At 37.8% G+C, this 21,930-nt stretch overlaps 1 protein-coding gene and 1 long non-coding RNA gene across 3 annotated transcripts in view; both read right to left on the bottom strand.

Annotated features, from left to right (window-relative positions):
- Positions 1–21,930, bottom strand: part of LOC148128554 (vomeronasal type-2 receptor 26-like) — a 153,109-nt gene that overhangs the window by 57,136 nt on the left and 74,043 nt on the right. The window lies entirely within an intron of this gene.
- Positions 6,589–10,824, bottom strand: LOC148128559 (uncharacterized). Of its 2 annotated transcripts, XR_015746279.1 has the most exons (3): positions 10,344–10,647; positions 9,896–10,183; positions 6,589–8,552 (listed from the first exon to the last, which is right to left on the bottom strand). It is a non-coding gene; the product is annotated as an uncharacterized LOC148128559 (long non-coding RNA). The 2 variants fall into 2 exon arrangements; XR_015746278.1 differs by having other exon boundaries at positions 9,896–10,824.

Below are 21,930 nucleotides of genomic sequence, written 5' to 3'. Positions count from 1 at the left end.
TGGAGACCATCCATGGAGCTATTACAGGCCAGGAGACCATCTCATTGGTATATTCACAACTGAAAGAGTAATATCGCCTATAACGTTGCCTTTCAACAGGGCTCCTTCTAGTCAGTCTCATTCGTAAGTCTTTCAGGGCAATGGAGTTGCATTCCCTTTATTTGCAGTTCTTTCCTTTTCTTCTTATTTCAGTTACATCTCTATTGTAGGACCTGAATGATTTTGATTTCCATGGCTTGCTCTTTGTCTGGTTTTATGGAAGAGACTCGAATTCAAAGATGGGACTTGAAAAAAACCTGAAATAACTCCAATTTATTTTGCTATTTTTCTTTCACAGTTAAATCCTGAATTCATCACCTGAATAGTGAACTTTGTTTAAAGTAATGATTGAAATTAAAATTGTTCCTCAACACAGCCCATTTCCATATTTATATAACTAATCATTACTTTTGGATCAATAGATCTACTTAAAAGTATGATTGTGGACACAAAGAGGATTGAATTTTTTAAAAAGATATTTTGTTATTACAGTAGATGATAATGATGATGATGATAATAACATGAACTTTATTTTTACAGTAGTGTTTCTCTTGGCTTTACAAATATCCTGCACTTCATTTTCACCTTTCAACTGCTTGACAAGAATTCCCAGCTTCTGCAGAATCTCACACTTGGCTACAATATCCATGACAACTCTTTGAGCCCTTTCCGCACTTCAGATGCCTTGCTGGATATGCTCTCTACTGGAGACGCCAATGTCCCCAACTACAGCTGTGGAAGGAAGGACAACCTTCTGGCTTTTCTGGATGGAGCTAACAAGGAGATTTCCACCCAGATATCACCTTTAGTAGGCACCTACAAAGTCCCACAGGTTTGTGTGTATTTTTCTCTATCTGGTAGATATTTTTCTTTCTTTACATAAAGGCCTACTGTCAAAAGATGGAGTGAACCTCACAAGAAATGGAAAGAATATATTCAGAAAACAACTAGCTCATCTTATCAGAAAGACTTTAAACTGAGGGGGGAGGCCAATCTTCAAGACCTTTAAAATCTAATTCCAAGCAAAAACCACTAAATAACCAATCATATAAAGAGGAAGGGACTAAAGAGAAAGAAGAAGAAGGAAAAACATAATGAAATAGAGAGTGATGGAAAGGATGGAGATATCAGAAACATACCCAAGAACCCATAAATGACTCAAATGCATATACACAAGTGCTCAAAGTTTAGGGAACAAACAGGGCAAATTTGAAGCATTAGTACATGAAGGTAGATATGATATAGTTGGCATTACTGAAACATGGTGGGATGAAACTTATAACTGGAAGGTACTGATGGAAAGATACAAACTATTAAAAAAAAAACCAGACCTAACAAAAGAGAAGGTGACCTTGCATTATATATAAAAAATCACTACATCTCTACAGAAATCCACCAAACCAAGGATGAAAACCTCCTAAAATCCATAAGGGTCAATATAAAAGGAAAAATTGCTATAGGCATATACAACAAGCCACCCAACCAAGCAGAAGAAATAGATGAACATTTTGCTAAACAACTAAGAAATGTATGTAGGAAACATACCACAGTGTAATGGGAGACTTTAACTACCTTGATATCAACTGGGAGACAAACTCTGCAGCTATTGGGAGATCAAACAGATTCCTAACCAACCTAGCCCACAATTTGTCCTCCAAAAGGTAGAAGAGGGAACTTGAGGAAAAACTATGCTGGACCTAATTCTTACTAACACAGAAGAAGCGATAGGGGAAGTTGAAGTTGCTGGAACTTGGGTGAAAGCGACCATGTCATATTAGAATTCAATATAATGCAGACACAAATGGTAGAACAAAAGCAAATCAGTGTCTTAGAAGTTAAAAGAGCTGATTTTGACAAACTCAGAGAGAGTATGCAAGAACAGGCAAAAAAAGCTAATACAGTCCTTGGTTGTATAAACAGAGGCATAGAATCAAAATCACATGAAGTATTAGTATTGCTTTATAAAGCTTTAGTAAGGCCATACTTGGAATACTGCATCCAGTTTTGGTCACCACATTACAAAAAAGATGTTGAGACTTGGGAAAAAGTGCAAAGAAGAGCAACTGAGATGATTAAAGGCCTGGAGACTAAAACATATTAAGAATGGTTGCAGGATTTGGGTTTGGCTAGTCTAGAAAAAAGACCTGGGGGGACAACGATAGGAGTCTTCCAATATTTGAGGGGCTGCCTCAAAGAAGAGGGGGTCAGAGGGCAGGACAAGAAACAATGGGTGGAAACTAATCAAGGAGAAAAGCAACCTGGAATTGAGGAGAAACTTTCTAACATAGAGGACAAATAACCAGTGGAACAGCCTTCAGTGGTTGTGGGTTCTTCATCACTGCAGGTTTTGAAGAAGAGACTAGACAGCCACTTGTCTGAAATGGTAAAAACTATCCTGCATGAGCAGAGGGTTGGACTAGAAGACCTCCAAAGTCCTTTTCAGCTGAATTGTGATTGATTGGTAAAGTGAGCAAGTGATAAATGCAGTCATATCTCCACTGAATTTAAGAGCTGCTTCGAACCATACTAGCAAACTTGTCGACTATTTTTACCCAAATATATTTGTGTTCAGACTGATCCTCAAAGATCTGAAGAATAAGGTCACTGGAGTGGATGTTCTACTAACTATTCCAAAAATATCCTACTTGTGGCACCCTTTGATTGCTTTTTATACCCTATGACTATTATTAAGTGTTGTACCTGATGATTCTGGATTCTTGACAAATGTGTCATCTTTTATGTACTCTGAGAGCATTTGCACCAAGACAAATTTCGTGTGTGTCCAATCACACTTGGCCAATAAAGAATTCCTATTCTATTCTATTCTATTCTATTCTATTCTATTCTATTCTATTCTATTCTATTCTATTCTATTCTATTCTATTCTATTCTCAATTGCCACATTCCTTTTCACATAGAAACAATATCTGCCATATGCAGCTTGATTGAAGTTGGCAATAGTACCCTCCCTCCCTGTCTATGTCTCTCTCTCTCTCTGTATTTCTCTTTTTCTAATTATCTATCTATCTATCTATCTATCTATCTATCTATCTATCTATCTATCTATCTATCTATCTATCTATCTATCTATCTATCTATCTATCTATCTATCATGGAATAAAAATGTCTCTTGGAATTACAGGCTGGTTAGTCTAATAGATATTATGGCAAAAATATCAGCTACATTCCTTTTAAGTAAACTTGAGATTGGGGAGAAGAAAGGTGCATTCCTTGCAGAAGAGCCAAAAGGCTTTAGGCAGAGTTAAAAGTTATATAAATTTGTATAATAAATAACACATAAATTAATGATTTAATGTTGACTAAGATTTCTCTTCAAATTCCTAATCACAATATGTGTCAGTCAGTAAATGGAGAAATTTTAAGGACATTGATTGCCCTTAATTTAGAATTCGAAATACTGTCCCTGATCCAAGCCCTTGTTTGAGACGGAGGTTGGGGCTCAATGGAGCCCTGAGAAGAAGGATCCATTACTTACCAAGGGGGAAGGGAAATGTGCATATTTGAACCCTTGTTATCAGTTTAGATGTGAATGACTTACCAGGAATAATGCAGTGCACATGTCTAAGGTGCTAAATACATGTTGGAACACTCTGATTTACACTGATAAAAGAATAAATACTCTTATCATTCTTGTATGTTGGATTGTGTATGCTGTTAAAAAGACTTGTCTTATTTTATTGATTGATTGATTGATTGATTGGAATTTGTCAAACAAAAATGAGAACAAGAATAAGAGAATAAAAATACAGCGACAGGGACGATAGGCACGTAGGTGCACTTATGCACGCCCCTTCTACTGACCCCTTAAGTATGAAGCAAGGTCCATGGAAGCCAATTTGTGACTGAAACTGTGAAAATTTGTAGCTGAGACAACTGAATCAGGTAGAGCATTTCAGACTTTGACAACTCTGTTACAGAAATCGTATTTTTCACAGTCAGGTTTAGAACGATTTACATTGAGTTTTAAATGGTTGTTCGCGCGCGTATTATTGCGATTAAAACAGAAAAAGTCAGAAAACAGAAAAAGGCTTCTACTGACACAATAATTCTCTAATTATTAACCAATCAAAGTCTTTTGAAAAACAACATAATAACCATAGATCTCTATTTGGTGGTGAGCCAATAGAGCAAGTAACCCTTTCCTTGCCTGAGGTAGTTTTCTCTGAAACTGGATGTTGCTTCCACATCATCAAAGAAGCCACTTAGAGAAAGGGTGCAAGTGAATTAACTGCTTAACCTTAAAAAAAATAGCTATCCAGTTTTCTTTTCATTTCTTCTATTTATTTCATCTGTATAATACCAACGTCTCTGAGGTTTGGTATTTAAATTATATTGCTAGTAAAATAAACTCAATCACAGCGTGTGAGAAGAATCTTGGTGGTGGATAAAAAGACTTCAGCTTCTGAGTTAGGAATTTATTCTTTTTTTTTTCTTTAAAATCGTGGCATATTATTATTGATTTAAAATTAAAGCTATGGAAACTCAGCACACCCAAATTCAATCTACTGGAAGAAAACAAAGCTTCAATTAAAGACATCTTGGATTGTACAACTTACATATGATTTAAAATGTCTATTATTGGAATGTCCATTTTGCAAGAAAGAGAGAAATTAGTATTTTGGACTCCACATTGGGATCCATATATTAAAATACCATATTTCCTTATTTGAGCAAAAAAATTTCATTTCAGATCTGAATATGTGGTAAATTGTATGGGTTATATAGAAAGGATTTACATTCCTTATTCTTATTATTTATACTTATATTATACTTAATTTTATTAGATTATACTTCATTTTTTCTTGCATTGTTTTTTCTTGCATACTTATTAATATTCCATTTTCTACATTATGTACTTTGATGTGGCTTAATGGCTAATCAACAATAAATTACTGTACTATGTTCATGGGAACCAGGTTGCAGTTATTAAAATCTAATATTTCGGGCTGGCTCTGACCCCCAATATAACACAGCATTGTTCATTGCTTTTTCAGATCAGGATTGAAACTACTTCAAAGGCTCTGAGTGATAAAAGCAAATTCCCCTTTTTCCACCTGTTGCTCCCCAAAGAAGGGATCCAGTATCCAGCAATCATCCAACTGCTCCTCTACTTCAGATGGACCCTGATTGGCCTCTTTGCTTCAGACACAGAGAAGGGAGAGAATTTCATGAGGACTTTCCCTCCTCTGCTTCTCAGGAAGGGAATTTGCGTTGTTATATCACAACAATTCTCAGCAACTGGACAAATAGTGCCTCTCAGGGCTGCCCTCTCTAAATGGAGACAAGTCAACGTCTTTGTTCACTTCATAGAACATGATTACATTTCGGACAGAATTCTTCCTTTCCATTTAACACTCAGGCGTTTCCCAGGACCCATTGAAGGGAAAATCTGGATCATGACAGTCTTGGGTTTTGGGTTAATTAAAAAGGGCAAATTTTTGAAATACGTCCATAGTGTTTGGAAATTTTCTTATCAGGAGAGCAAAAGGCCAAAAGAGTATGCCTTTAAGCCCTACTTCCTTATGGAACCCCAATTCCAAGGTCATTATTTCCACTGTTCTCTTTCAAAGAATGTCTTTTCTGTCAAAGGCCGGAAAAGATGCACCCAGAAAGCCCCACTGGCGACCCAAGGGGAAAGGAACAGGATCTCATATTCTAAACATTATTCCAGTTTCATGAAGATTCTGGCCCATGCCTTGAAGGCTGCCTATTCCTCCAGATGGAGGAGGAGAAGGAAGGGGCTCCAAGAGAGGTTGGGGAGTCCAAGGCTGCAGCCATGGCAGGTAAGCAGTATTGACAAGGATCTCCCGAACTTAATTACTGTTTCAGAAGTATCCAAAGGAGATGCAGGAGAACTATCTGAAACTCTTGTGGTACAAATGGGCAAAACTTTTGTCCAATTTATACACTCAGAGGTAATGTTCCAGAGTGGTAAAGGTCAAGGTTCCCCTCGCACATACGTGCTAGTCCTTTCCGCTCTAGGGGGCGGTGCTCATCTCCGTTACAAAGCCAAAGAGCCAGTGCTGTCCAAAGACATCTCCATGGTCATGTAGCCAGCATGACTAAACGCCAAAGGTGCACAGAACGCTGTTACCTTCCCACCAAAGGGATCCCTATTTTTCTACTTGCCTATTTTACATGCTTTCAAACTGCTAGAAGAACTGCAGAAGCTGGACAAGTAATGGGAGCTCACACCGTTACGCTAGGGATTCGAACCACCGAACTGCCGACCTTTCTGATCGACAAGCTCAGCATCTTAGCCACTGAGACACCGTATCCCACCACGTCCAAATATATTTGGATATTGAGCACTGCTAATTTTAAAAGAACTGTGTGCAGTTTTAAATAAATTTCTATATAAATTGGTTTGCAATTAGCATTGTTGAAGTTTGTCTCCCTACTTGAAGACAGGGAGCCCCTATGAACATCTAGCCAATGATTTTCCCTGCAGAAATTTAGTTAAAACTTCTCTGACTGATGGCTGCTCAGTCTTTTCATGAAGACAATCACTGAAAATTCATTCACTGGTTCAGCTCTAAAACTGCTCCTTCTTTTAATTGTTTTGTTATTCAGCCAGAATCTCCTTCCTTGAAACTCAGTCCAGTTATATTTTCCACGTCTGACATTCTGGAATATTTGCCAGCAGCTCTTAAGCTTGGGCGTAACATCTTTGTCATGCCCCTGGTGGAGACTGACTCTGAGGGAGAGGAGGAACAGCCGAAAGGAAGTGGAAGTGTGGCTCCGGATGTTGTGGAGGAGGCTGGGGAAGGGCAGAGGCCGGTTGGGCAGTCATAGGAGGACCCAGGCCCATCCCCTCTCCATCCTAGGGCATGCAGGGAAGAGAGGATAAGGGAAATATATGGTGTACTCGGAAGGAGAGGGTCTTGATCCTCTTCATGGGCTGCAGCAGTGACAACTGAATAAGAGGACGGACATGCGTACGGGTGAGCACTGGAAACAAAGCGTGGAAATATCTCTAGTTTATGGTTCCTCTCTGAGTTTGGCGTCCTTCCCAGTATGTGTTCTGTTATCTGTGGATGTCCTCCAGCCCTTATCTTGCCTGGTTTATGTTGCTTTTTTCCTCCTTCTTGTAACTGTGTGGGAGTGTTTTTGTCTTCAGTCAAGGATATTTGAAGCTTGGAAGCAAAGTGAAGGAGTAAAAGGGGCTTCACCTGTTTTTTGTGACTGTGTTTATTTTGTATCCCACCCTGGGTCATCACAATCTTTCAGTTACTGGAAGAGGGCTGTATCCTCCCTTCTCCAACTTTGAGATTGTGTTAGATGGAAAAGTTGCTCCCATTTTCAGTTCTTGTTTTTTCCTCAAGGCTGAGAGTGGCTCCTTTGACCTCTTCCTTGGCTCCTTTACCCTTCGTTAAACCTGATCCATATTAAATTCTCCTGTAAGTGAGGTGCCTGGGGCTTGAATTGGGATCTCTCCAAATCAGAACATTATACAAAATACCAGAGATTGTCAAGTCCGGATTGTTAAACATCAGATATTTTTCTACTGGATTTTATCTGTATTCAGAAATCAGAAATGTTTTCTTTTGGGAAGTGGGAAATCTTTTAAAAGTGATCTGAAGCCTTGTCTAAGAGTTGATGCAATCTCTTGCAGCACAAAACCATGATTTATCCATTCAATCTGATGTATTAATGAATATATTGAATGATAGATGATCAGTTGTTATTCGTATCTCCTTAGTTCTATGAGGAACATTGAAAATTATTTGAATACAGTTTTTTAAAGTCTTAACCTCACCATCCAGCAGTCACTTAACTACCTTCCTCATCATGAAGGCATGGAGAAGTTAATACTTTGATGGAGTCAAGTTATGTCACAAGCTTTCCCACAATCTATTAGCAAATCGGATAGGGGGGAATGGATGCTGTCTAGAAATGATCGGGCAAGAAGGAGGGGAGCCCTCAGCTGCATAACAGGCGGAGAAAGAAACCCAGAAAGAGCCTGCCCAACTTTTCAGCCTGAGAATTTGTTGGTGGGCAATTTGTGCTTTCAGACTTGCAAGATTCTGTTGATGAAACTTTCAATAAATAAAAATTTAAGAATTTTCCTTTGGTCATGTTTCCCCTCTGTTTACTTATGTGAAGATTAGCCTGACAACTTTCTTCTAAACATTCTTACTAGTAATCAGCCTTACTTTTTATCATTATATGATTGACAAATTTTGCTGAATCTCTCTTTTTTTTTTACTTTTGAAGATTGTGGAAATTCTTGTTCTCCCAACTGCTTGCAAGTTAGACAACTTTAGGACAAAGATTCAAATATGAAAAGAACATGTGGGAAAAGAAACCAAGTTTTCTGCTTTTAACATTTCTGGATGTTTCCATTTTAGATTCATCCCTTTCTGGCAAAGGATGTGTTTTGCAATTTTTCCCACTTGAAACTGTACTTGGACCCAAATGGGGATGTAGCAGCAGATCTGATCATCGATTACTGGTTGGTCCAACCCTGGATGGATTTCAGCTACAAGATCCTAGGGAGATTTGAAAGACAGAGAGTGATTATCAACCAAGATGCTCTTCCACAGCTAAAGTTGTTTAACAAGGTGGGTGAAATATTGGCGCCTTTTCTCTGTTTTCCAAAGGCTCAGGAGTCCTTTCAAGTGAGCTAAGTCCAATCACATTTGAAGTGGTGTAGGGTTTCCTGCCTAAGCAGGGGTTTTGACTAGAAGACCTCTAAGGTCCCTTCCAACTGTTATTCTATTCTATTCTATTCTATTCTATTCTATTCTATTCTATTCTATTCTATTCTATTCTATTCTATTCTATTCTATTCTATTCTATTCTATTCCATTCCATTCCATTCCATTCCATTGCCATGCTGGATGACCTTCACTAAGAACTGAATGTGGGGAATGACGGCTTTCTTAGACTGCTTGGGAGGCTTCAGGTGTAATGAAGAAAGGGTCCTTCAGCTTGTGAAATATAGAACAATGTTCTAAGCAATTCAGCCATGTCCAATATTCAAGGCTGGCTGGAGGTCCTGTGGGTCCCAGGAGGAAGTGAGCTTTAGAATGAGAATTCAGCTTCTCCAACTTCATATGCAAATTTATATGCCTCCAGAGTGTCTCTGGGTGGCTTAAAAACAGTGTCTTGTGAGTAGGATGTCTCACACTGTATAGTGTCCTGTCCCAGAAAACTGAAGTCGTGAAACATTTCTTGGGTCCAAAGGGAGGCCCCTCCTGGTCTCAAATGTAATGAGGGACATTTGGAAAGAGATTTTATTTAGATTTGGCCTTGGGCTTGTAAGAGACTGTAAACCTCCCTGGAGTCCCATTGTTTCTCTTCCTGGATGAGCAACCTTCGGTCGCTCTGGGTGGAAAAGAGGTTTGGACTCTCTGGACTTCGTGAAGTAGGAAATTCCTTTCTTGCACTATATGATACGCCAGAAGCAAATGACAAGAACCTGCCAGGAGCTGTTTTTCTCCCAACCATTCAGGACCATTCAGGGCAGTCTTTGACTTACAACAATTCATTTAGTGACAACAGCACTTAAAGAAGTGACTTATGTCTGTTTTTCATGCTTATGACCGTTGTAGCATCCCCATGGTCATGTGACCAAAATCCAGATGCTTGGCAATTGGTTCATATTTATGAGTCACAGTGTCCTGGGGTGGTGGTTGTGTGACTTCCTTTTGTGACCTTCTGACAAACAATGGGGAAGCCAGATCCATTTAGCAACGGTGCTACTAACAAAAGCAGTGACTCACTTAATAATTATGGCCCAGAAAGATCATAAAACAAATGCCTCTCTTAGCAACATAAAATTTGGGCTCAATTGAGGTCATAGTCAAATAGTCAGAAATTTCATATTTACCTCAGCGAAGACCAGAGGCTACTTGGCTCCAGTTCCCATGGATTCCTAGCTCTAACCCATTTTCTTTGGCCTTCCTTCTTTTTCTGCTCAGTCTCGGCCTCAGTCCAGATGTGTGGAAAGTTGTCCTCCTGGATTTGTCAAGAGGGCTCGGGAAGGAGAACCAGTTTGCTGCTACGACTGCGTTCCTTGCCCAGAGGGGACTTTCTCCACTCAGGAAGGTGGGTGAGACTGAGGAAAATGGGAGATCTTGCGGGACTGGATCCACCCAGAATATTTTCATGAAAGTACCTGTTGAAAGATACATTGAAGGTTATTTTCTCATCTAAAGAGAATAATCCAAAGATCTTGGAGGAAAAGAGGCTAGAAAAAGATAGGAGTTATGGCAAATAAGGAAAATCATTCTTCTGCTTGCTAGTTTGGATGTGTCCTTCCCTGGTTATCTCTCTACCTGTAGGAACATCCCCGTTCTTTGAAACATTCGGAATTCTTTATCTCCATGCTTTTTCTTCATCTAAAACAGATGTTGGCCCCAAAATTGCTGCAAAATAAGCTACATCAAGCAATCAGTTCCATTAAGGTCATCAACCACCATAAGCAGAGGGACCTTCTTGAAGAATCACAGAGGGAAAGTTTTGGGCTCAACAGAGCAAAGAGAAACAAAAGAAAACCAAATTCTTACCATAAAATCAAGCAAGATGGTATCGTGAGAGAAGAGTGGTAAATTAAATATACAGTTATTGGGGGTAAAATGTGTTTATTTTTCTCCAATGGCGTAACAGTCCATGTTATGGACTAAAAGGTAAAACACTCATATTGTAATGACCCAGGGTGGGATACAAAATAAACAAAGTCACAAAAATCAGGTGAAGCCCCTTTTATTCCTTCAACTTGGCTTCAAAGCTCCAAATATCCATGACTGGAGACAACAAACTCCCCCACAAACAGTTATGAAAAGGAGGAAATGCCATTTAAATTTAAAATACCTATAAATTATAAATAGCAAAAACACAAACCACACTGAAGCAATTAAAGGAACCAGGCAAGATAAGGGCTTGAAGACATCCACAGAGATCAGAACACAAACTGGGAAAGACGCCAAACTCAGATAGGAATGGACAGACTAGAGATATTTTCATGCTTTGTTTCCAGCACTGGCCCATACCCATGTCCGTCCTTTTCAACAGTTCTCATAGCTGCAGCCCGTGAAGAGGATCAATGCCCTTTCTTCCCCCGCAGAACACGCCATTCATATCTCTCCCTTATCCTCTCCTCCCTGTGTGCCCTAGAATGGAGAGGGGATGGGCCTGGGTCTTCCTCTGACTGCCCAGCCAGCTTCTGCCCTTCCCCAGCTTCCTCCACAACCTTCAGAGCCACACTCTCACTCCCTGTCAGCTGTTCCTTCTCTTCCTCGGAGTCAGACTCCAAGTGGGGCATGACACATATTCGCTTCAAATTCCTTAGCGTCATTGGTACCGGGCCTTCCACTTTTTGTTATCTCTTTCCCTCTTTATTAAATAGTGAAATATGAACAACCACAACCCTAATCAAAAACAAAGTTAGTTGAGCTTCAAAAATAGCAAAAAAAAAAAGGTCCTAAATGCACTATTGTGATTCATTTGCAAGAAACCTAACCAAAAAGATGTGAAAAATGGAGAAATTTATTTATTTATTTGGTTTGTCAATTGTTTACAAGATAATAGGTATAAGTAAAAACATAGTTATGAATACATGGATACATATAAGAACAATAAAAAAATAATAAAAGAAACAGTAGGACAGGGACGGTAGGCACATTGGTGTGCTTATGCACACCCCCTACAGACCTCTTAGGAAAGGGGTGAGGTCAATAATAGACAGTCTAAGATTAAAAATTTTGGGTACCTTGAACACGCCCAATCCCGTCTGATCTGATCTCGGTTTGGGGAAGAAACCACAGTCAGGTAGAGTATTCCAGACATTGACCACTCTGTTGCTGAACTCGTATTTCCTGGAAGCAAGTTTGGTAGGATTAACCTTGAGTTTGTATCTATTGTTTGCTCTTGTGTTGTTATGGTTGAAGCTGAAGTATTTATTGACAGGTAGGACATTGCAATGTATGATTTTATATACTATGCTAAGATTGGACCGAATGCGGTATAGTCCTAGGTTTTCTAGATCTAGAATTTCAAGTCTGGTGGCATAAGGTATTCTGCAACGAGTAGAAGAGTAGAGAACTCTTCTCGTGAAATATTTCTGGACTTTCTCAACTGTGTTAATATCAGATACGTAATGTGGGTTCCAGACTGATGAGCTGTATTTGAGTATTGGTCTAGCAATTTTTTTAAAAAATAAATTTTTATTGGTTTTTAAAACAAACATAAACAAACAAAACATAAAAACATCAGGCCATCTTCCATATATGCACATACAGTGTGCCGGTTGGTTTACAAATTGTTTTGTGCTTCCATTTCATAGTCTTCAATTACAATTACATTGTATATGATCTCGTATTTTCAATCCAATATTAAATACATTAATATCATTATTAATCAATCATTTGACTATACTTTTATTCATCCATGCTTTAGGAAATAATCATATTTTACTTAATTTGTTTTGTGACAGTTCATATTATCATCCCAAATCTATCCTAAAATCATTTTGTAGATATAATAAGGATATATATATATATATAATACATCTTTATATATTTAGTATTTTCTAAAAGTCTACATATTTCGTTACTATATTTTATTGTCTAACCATTGATAGAATAGATCCCAAATTTTATAAAATTGTTTATCATCTTGTTCTCTAATTTCAAATGTCAATCTACTCATTTCAGCACATTCCAATATTTTCTTCTTCTTTTTTTTAAAACAAATTTTATTAATTTTTAAAGACATACAAAACATAAAACATAAGAACATAAAACCTCTTTTCTGAAAATTATTTGTAAATTTTAACAAAACAAATAAAACATTTTATACACCATTGACACATCTCCTTATAAACATATACATATCCTTTCAAGTTTCTCATTATTTCTCCCTTTACTTTTATTCAATTATATTTCTTTTCTATATTTATCTATTTTATATGTTTTTATTCACTATACTTATTTTTCCTTCTGACTTACTTTATTCTCTTCTATCTTTTATTCTCAATTGTCCTCTTCTAACATTCCTCCAAGGTTTTATTAACTCAATCAAACATAAAACACACAAAAACACAAAACATAGAAACATAAAAAACATCTTTTCTGAAAGTTGCTTAGTCCCGGGTTACAACTCTTGGTACAGACACAAATTCAGATTCATATTCATTTTTTGTATACCATTCCATATCTTATTACCATTTTCAATTTTCTATATAGCTTCTCATCTCTTTTAAATTTTCTTAGTTTTATTTTATTTATTTATCTCATCTCAATTCAAATCATAATATTTATTATTCTTTGTCTGTTCTGTTTCCAGCTATCCATTTATCTTTCTTCTTTAAACAAAACTTCTCCTGTACACTAATTGGAGTATGACGCCTTTATCTCTTTCCCCTACATTTATAATACTTAATATAAAATACATAGCTTACATTGGGATTCTGTTTGGTACATTCTAAAATTATACAATATTTTCTTAATGATTTCATCCTGTGATGGTATTTTCTCATTTTTCCAGTTTTTAGCAAATACAATCCTAGCCACTGTTAATACATTTACAATCAGTATTTTAGGTCTTTACTATATATTTCAGGTAAAATTCCCAATAAAAATATCTCTGGTTTCAAATCTATATGTTTTTTTGTCATTTTTTCCAACTACGTGTGGATTTTAGTCCAGTATTTTTTAGCATCCGCACAAGTCCACCACATATGGTAATATGAGCCAGGTGTCTGATGACATTTCCAACATTTTTCGGATTTATTCTTGAACATTCTTGCTATTCTTGTCGGGGGGAAATGCTACCTGTAAAACATCTTATACAAATTTTCTTTATATGCTGTTGACATTGTCATTTTATAATTTTGAGACCACAATTTTTGCCATTTCTCTAGGTCAATCCCATATCAAAAATTCTTCCCCCAAGCAATCATAATTTCTTTAACTTATTCTTCCTCTAGTTTAATTTCCAATAAATAACCATATAGTTTTTTAATCACCTTTTCATCAGTACCTGTCAAAATCTTATCTAAGTCAGTCAGTTTATCATAGAAACCTTCTGTTTTGGAATCTTTATCATACCTTGAATGTATTTGCACGTATGAAAACCAACTCAGCTTTATACCTTGTTCCTCTAGTTTTTGTATAGATTTGAGTTCACCCTTTTCATTCAATATTTCACCATATCTAACTGTTTGTTCCTTTTTGTATATTATACGATAAGAAAATGCTTCAATAGTTGATAGCCAGACTGGAATTTTCAAATAACATTGTCTTTTAATCTTCTCCCAGTTTAACCACAGAGACTCCCGTATATAATGTCTTCTAAAGTACCCCTGTATTTTAGTTCCTTTGTACCATAAAAAAGCATGCCAACAACAGATCATGTCCTTCTAATGTCAACAATCTAGTATTTCTTAATGTTATCCATTCCTTAACTCAAATCAGATTTGTAGCTTGGTAATACAACTCCAAATTAGGCAAACCAAATCCTCCTCTAATTCTAGCATCTTGCAAAAGTTTTAACTTTATTCTCGCTTTCTTACCTTGCCATATATATTTCAACACAATTTTATTTAAATCTTCAAAATAGTCTTTTCCAAGCCTAATTGGAATTGTTTGAAACAAATATAAAATTCTGGGTAATATATTCATCTTGATTGTTGATATTCTCCCTATTAATGACAGTTGTAAATTTTCCCATTTCGCCAAATCTAGCGCTATCTGCTGTTTAAGTTTGATATAATTATTCTCTTTTAATGTATTGCATCTTGCTGTCAAGTATATCCCCAAGTTATCCCGTAGAGATAACTGAAGATAGGGGAGATCCGGGAAGGGGTCTGGGGGCATCGCAACCCCGTTCCTCAGCCGGCTTAACTCCCTTTTCCAAAGGTGGTGGAACAGCGGTCAGCAATGGCCGCCACAAAGAACCTTTCAGCCGGACAAGATTGTGCAGGAGGAAGTTGAGAAAGTGAAAGTTTTTGGCTGAACCGGGACAACAAGTTACATCTGAATACCCTGGAAATTAGGCTTCTTAAATGATATATCATTTCCCAAGAAGATTGTAAAAAGCTGCGGATGAAAGTGAAAAAGGAAAGTTTTTTCTCACTCTCCTTCCCTATGGAGATAGCAGATGGAAATTGGAAAAACCTGCTTTGGCAACAGAAGGTAACTAATTTTGGAAATTAAAGCCAAGGGGACATTAAAGATTTCTGAACAATAAATGTTGAACTGAATTGAATGGAAAGGCTCTTTGGACCCGATTCCTTCAGGATCCTTCATTCATCCTGGAAAGTCTTGAATGACCAGACTGTCCCACAGGGATTCCTGCCTGCCCTCTTCTCTGACCACTTCACAAGGGGACAGCAGGAGACCCCAAAGCAATGGGGTTGTGGTCGTGGTAGGAGGGGTCTCTTTTGACCCTCCCCCTCTGGATCCCCCTTCCCAGCCGGACACCCACAACAGTGAAAATCAGCTCTTGAATCCCATGGAGAAGATACAGTTGGATCTGTCCCTCGTCCATCCACACCCCACGCAGCCTGCCAAATAAAGAAACCCACACGGGAACCTGTGGGATTTTGTAGGTGCCTCCTAATGTGAACATCTGGATGGGGATGTCCCTGCCAGCTGCATCAAGAGGAGCCAAAGGAGATTGTGCTTCCTTCCTTCCTTCCACAACTGTCATTGGGAATAGGGGCTTCTCCAGGAGAGAAGATGCCCAGCAAGGCAGCTGAAGGGCCAAGTGTATTCTGATAGCTGTCAGGGAGGTTGTGGCCAAGTGTGAGATTGTGCAGCAGCTGGGGATTCTTACTGACCTGTTGAATGGCAAAAACACACCATATAGCATATTAAAGTCACTAATAGGGAAACTCCTTTACAAAAAATGCTCAAGTTATTATTATATCATCATGAATAGAAACAGGAAAATCCTTTTTTTTTTTTCCAATTTAATCCTCTTTGTCTCCACCAGTTGACTTGAGTCCCAAGCCAACCCTGATCCAAAACCAGAGGCAAATGAGAGTTACCCATCCCCTTGACATTTTAATGGGTGTTGAGAAGGTGGGATGGAGATACTTCTCCACCAGAGTTAAGAGCCACAAAACACACCATTATTTGTAGAAGGACTAATATTTATCTGGCCATGAAAGGGGATTCAGAATAATTCAATCATTAAAACAGAACTATTATAAAGGGAAGAGGATTCTTTTAATGTGAGAAACATTTACCAATTCTTTAAAAAAAACTCATTTGTTTCTGTAAGGATCAGAAATTGTGTATCAATGAGGGGTTAGCAAAATATGGAACTGGGCTGGGCAGGAGCCACAACAACCAATTCAATCACTACTTTAAACAAAAGTTAGCATTCAAGTGATGAACTCAAGTTTGGGCGGAGAGAGGAAAATAATCTGGAGTTGTTATGGTTTTTATTTTGTCCCATCTTTGGATTTCAGCAACTTCCACAAAATAAGAGAAAAAGAGAGAAGCTTTGGAAACCCAGACCATTCAGGAAATTAGGTCCTTTAATATAGGAGTAAGTGAAATAGAAAGAAAAGAAGGAAAGTATGAGGAATGCAAACAGGGAAAGGAAACTCCAGCACAAGGAATGACTTACGAATGAAACGGGCAAGGAGGAGCCTGGTTGGAAGTCGTCATTGTATGCAATCTTCTTGTGAAACTGAGGAGATGGTCTCCTGGCCTGCAAGAGCTGAGCCCCCACTTCAGCCTGTCCTCTCTTGGGTGGCCCAGGAGAAGTTCCGGGAATTTGGGAGGCCGTTGCCTGGAGGGGATGAGATCTCCCTGGACCAAATTCCTTAATGCTCTTTTCCTTTCACTGAGAGCACTGAGAGATCTCCTGACGCAACCCCACCTCTGCCACCGATTGTTACCAATTGACCCAGACTCCATACTCACAAAGCACTAGAAACTTGAATTTGATTTGTTTGGTTTTTTTGTCTCTCCTTCAACAGCTGGAGTGAGACTTTTTTTCACAAATAGAAAAGCTTATATATATTTTTAAATCAAAATAAAGAGAAATTCTAAATCCTTTCAACCAGAGCCGAAAGTAATGTTAACACTATAACGATTATAACTATTTTCTATAAGCTGTTTCTATAAGCTTTAAAATGTGTGGACTTTAAAAAGTGTGACCTCCAACTCCCAAGAATTTAAACTTTTAAAGCTGCCGCCTGCGCCAGAAACCGTGAATAAACCGGAGCCCAAACAACGCTGGAATCTGAAGCCCTGGAGCCCTAATCACAACGGCGAAGTTCCTGCTAGCCGGAGCGATTGGACCATTATCAGCCTTCTTCAGAGAGCCTTCTCAAAAATGTAAACCAGAGTCCCGCCCAAAACACTGAATTCCGGAGCCCTCCCTCCTTCCCCAGAGAAGCGGAGCTCCTTCCCTCAATCCCTATTAACCACACCGGTGGAGCTCAAGCTAGCCGGAGCTCTTGAACTGGATCACTTGGAGCCAGCAGAGCGCAAACAACGCACCTTCATTTAAATCCCCCCACAGCTGATCAGAGTATCTTCCACGCCAGACAACGTGTCTCAATTCAAATCCCCCACAGTTTTCCTACAGCCACAGCGAATAGCTGGCAGGGAGAAACAACGAGGGAGGAGAGAGAGACCAAGACTTGAGGAGAAGGACATAACTAGTGGAGAGTCCTGAGAGAATTTATAAACAGAGAGGGGCTCTTTGCTTTAAACTCTGAGTTTTAAAACTTTAAGAATAAGTGGATCACCAGCAAAAATAACCCTTTACTTGCTGACTTACTACTTCATATAACACTGATTGCTTCATTACCTCAAAACGTAACTTCCAACAACCACAAGACATATATCAATGATTAGATAATGATGTCTATAAAATAATGTCTCTATAATAATTTCTCTAAAATGATTGATCAAAACAAAACAAAACAAAAACCAAACAATGTGGCTTTAAGGAAAAACAAAGGAACTTTTTACTATAAACCTCCAATACTTCACTACCTCCACTATTTCATTACCTCAAGAACAAATAATGATAATGTTTTATCAACTAATAGTATAATTAATTGTTAAATGACCACTAATTTACTGATTAATTGAATTGATAGAGATTTAATACTGTATCATTGATTATCTAGTCGATTGATTGATTTTTAGTAATAACCTTACTTTTGATTTGTTCTCTGACTTATCAATTAACATTTATTAATTACCAACATTCATTAATTGTCTATCACATTAATTAGCTATTGTAATTGTTTAGTGTACCATGTAATTGTTTATTGACCATGCCAGCCAAAAACTCCAAACCCTCCACTACCAAACAACAACAAAAGAATAATATCTCTACCAATGACCTCCCAGACTCCTGCACATGCTTCAGATGTCTTGAAAACATCAATGAAAGTGAAAATAACATCAAATGCCACCTATGTGACTGTTAAGCCTGGATTCCCCAACGGGTGTTAAGGAAAACAAACTAAAACAGAATGTGCAGCGAAGTCAGATAGGAAGACAGGTAAATGTGTGAGATAAGTTTTCTAGTTAACACGCAGTAAAAATACAGATACGCTTGTGCTATCAAAAATATAGTTTATTCCATTTAAGAATTATAGCATAGTCATTATAAACAGTCCATTAGTCATATACCAAATTCAGTCAAGTCTTGTCGAGGATACTCTAATTGCAAAGTCCGTGTCGAATAGCCAGTGTCAGTACACATATAATAAATCTGTCCAAAACTTATCTTCTCTCCATTGAGAAATATCTTCAAAGTAATCCAACACTTCTTCTTCTCCCCGATCCAGCAAGAACGCAGTCTTCAATAAGCCAGCCAGTAAGAGCCAGAGAGTGCCTTGCTGCTTATATAGTACTTTTACATCTGCACCCTTAATTACATTCCTTTAGCTTAAAGTCACATACACTTTATCTGACAAACCATGATTCATCATTTTATTATCTTTACCCAAAACAGTTAGGGTAAAACAATGTTATCCCTAACAGTGACAATCAAGCCCACCTTGCCTGCCTAAACTTAAACAAAAGCTTAGCTGATCTCCTTATAAAGCAGATACATTTCCTTGTCTATGTCCATCATGTTTTCCAACCTAAACAAACTAAGTACCCTGCCTGACAGAGTTGAAAGCATAGAATCACTCATTCACTCAATAGAAGAACACTTAGCAACACGTTTGAAACAACTGTAAAAGAAAGCCTAATCTCTCTTGAAAAAAAATACAGCACAGATAAGTGAATACTTATCGGCTCAAAATCAAATCCCAACTCAACAACCAGTACCACAACTACTACCTCAAGTACAAACACAACTACAACCAAAAATAACCACCAAACCACAGCCACAAATAATTACTATCCCATCAAATAATTCTACAAATGATATCCCCTTACTCATCAGAGACATCATGGAACGTGATCAGAAATGTCCAAATGCCGGACTTCGGTTTGAGCTTCTTCGGCGACAGACCAAAACCTCGTCTCTCGAGGCTTTGATCCGTGCTCGCCGCTGGAGCGCCCGAGCCAGCTGGTTTTGGGGCTAAGCCACCCCGTAGAGGTGGTGAAGAGGGGGAAGACTGCCTGCAGGGTTGAGGAGAGCCACATCTCTCCTCCCCAGCTGGCCATTACTCCCTTTCCCGGGCGGTTGTTGTAGCGGTGGTCAGAAATGGCCACCACAAAGAAGAACTCGACCGGAAAAGAATGTGCAGGAGGAAGATAAGAAGAGAAAATTTTGGTTGACCAGGTCAAACAGCAAAAGCAACAAATAAGGTACCCTGGAATTTAAACTTAACAACATTGTTCCCAAAGAAGATTTTGAAGCTGTGAAGGAGAGAGAGAAGGGAAAGGATTAGGTTTATTTTCTTCCCTTCCTTATACTGATTGCTAAGAGACTTAAGCAAGGAATTGAAAAAAAAATCCACTTTGACATTAATAGGCATCTAAGCTGAAAATAAAAGTCAAAGGGATAATAAAGATTTCTGGACATTTAAAAGTTTTTAAAAGCAGGAAAGGAGAATAAAAGAATAAAAGGGCAGGATCTGGAAAAATGGAGGAGACTGCCTGGAATTAAGGAATGGAACTGTAATTAAAAGGAACTTACAGTGAAATTTTAACAAGATTCCTCAAAGATACATTTTAATTGAAACTTGGTAACAAAATAATAGAACCCCAGGAAGAGAAAGTGGAAAAAAGAAGCAAGTAGAAACAGCCTTGGATTATTTGGATTATTTGGTGATTTTTGGTTTTTGCATCTAGAATCTAGATGACTAAAATTAACCAGGTGGTTGTTTAAAAGTTTTTAAAATGGTATCACTCTTAGAAGAACTGAAAATGGAACTTTAAAAATGGAAAGAAGATGCACAAGAAGGGAGAAGTTCTTTTGGCTTCGTGTTTCAATTCTTAGAAATGGAGATCTGGAACTATGAGAAGCAACAAGAAATGCTTGCAGAACAAGAAGATTGGGACAAAGAAGAAGCCATCTTTAATGATCAAATAATTTTAAGTGGGGGGAAAAAAGAAAAGGGGGGAAAGAGAGTGAAAGGTTTAAGACTAGAAAAAACAACCAAAAAGAACAATTTGAAAGATAAGTATAATATTAGAAAGCAACAGAAGAGGGGATTACAAATAAGAGAGTTAGAAGTAGAGAGACAAGGGGGTAAAAAGGGGAGGGAGAAGAAGAGGGGGAAGAAGGCAAGGAAAAGAAGTTGTAAAAAACAAAAACAAGAAATGGAGAAACAGAGAAAAGATATAAGGATTGTAACCATAAGCTTGTTTAGAGATAATGGGTGAAAATTTAATTGCAAAAGGGATTCTGCAAAGGTACATAAGATAGCATTGTTATATTACAAATAAAAATAATTTTAGAAAATATGATGATGGATTAAATATTTACTGTAATGTAGTGGGAAGTTTGTTAATAAATAAATGAATTAAAATGATTGAGAGAATTAAAAGGGAACATTTTTAATTATTAGTAATGATTTATAAAAATATAAGTGAGAAATATGGGAAAAAAATAATTAACTATGGAAAGTTTATAAGTGTTCCCAAGGAAGTATGATATTTAATTGAAAAGAAATGTTAAAGATGTTAAGATTTTTGGAATGGAATGTGTGTTTTATTTACACATATATATATAATTTTTTCTTTTTAAGAATATAGTCTCTATTTTAAGAATGTACCAAGCAGAACTCGATTTGAAGTTATGTATTATATTGAATGCTATAATCTTAAAGGTATACATTGAAGCTTAAATAAGAGTTTGAATGGATAAAATTAAAGGATATAAAGGTGTCATACTCTAATTGGTAACTACAGGGAAAAATTTGCTTAATAAGAAAAGATAATGTGAAATTGAAACAGTCAATAGGTGAGGAAGGGAGGAGGAAAAGGAATAGGAAAGGAAGGGAAAGGAAAGGAAAAAGAACAGGGAAAAGAATAGGGAAAGAAGGGAAGGAAAAGAAAGGAAAAAATAGGAGGAGGAAAGGAAAAGGAAGAAGAAAAGGAAGATGGGAAGGAATTGAAGTCAATAGATGAGGAAGGGAGGAAAAGAATAGGAATAAGAAAAGGGAAGGGAAGGGAAGGGAAGGGAAAAGAATAGGAAAGGGAAAGAAGGGAAAGGGAAGGGAAGGGAAGGAAAGGAAAGGAAAAAGAATAGGGAATGGAAAGAAGGGAAGGGAAAGGAAAGGAAAGGGAAGGAAAAAGAATAGGGAAAGAAGGGAAGGGAAGGAGGATCCCAGAAGGAACCAGCATGGTTGCACAAAGACCCCGATAACCTGAAAGAAGACAAGAGAGACAAATATCAAAGGCAGAATCAGGGAGACGCAACTCAAGCAGAGCCCCCATTTTAAGGGAAACCAGGAAATCGGAGGCTCCGAATGAACGAAGCCAA

Source organism: Notechis scutatus, unplaced genomic scaffold, assembly GCF_049901735.1.
Source record: "Notechis scutatus isolate UNSWTSFEM ecotype Mainland unplaced genomic scaffold, rNotScu1.2 NSCUSCF24, whole genome shotgun sequence".
NCBI classification, from domain to species: domain Eukaryota; kingdom Metazoa; phylum Chordata; class Lepidosauria; order Squamata; family Elapidae; genus Notechis; species Notechis scutatus.
This window is presented reverse-complemented; position numbering and strand designations above follow the sequence as displayed.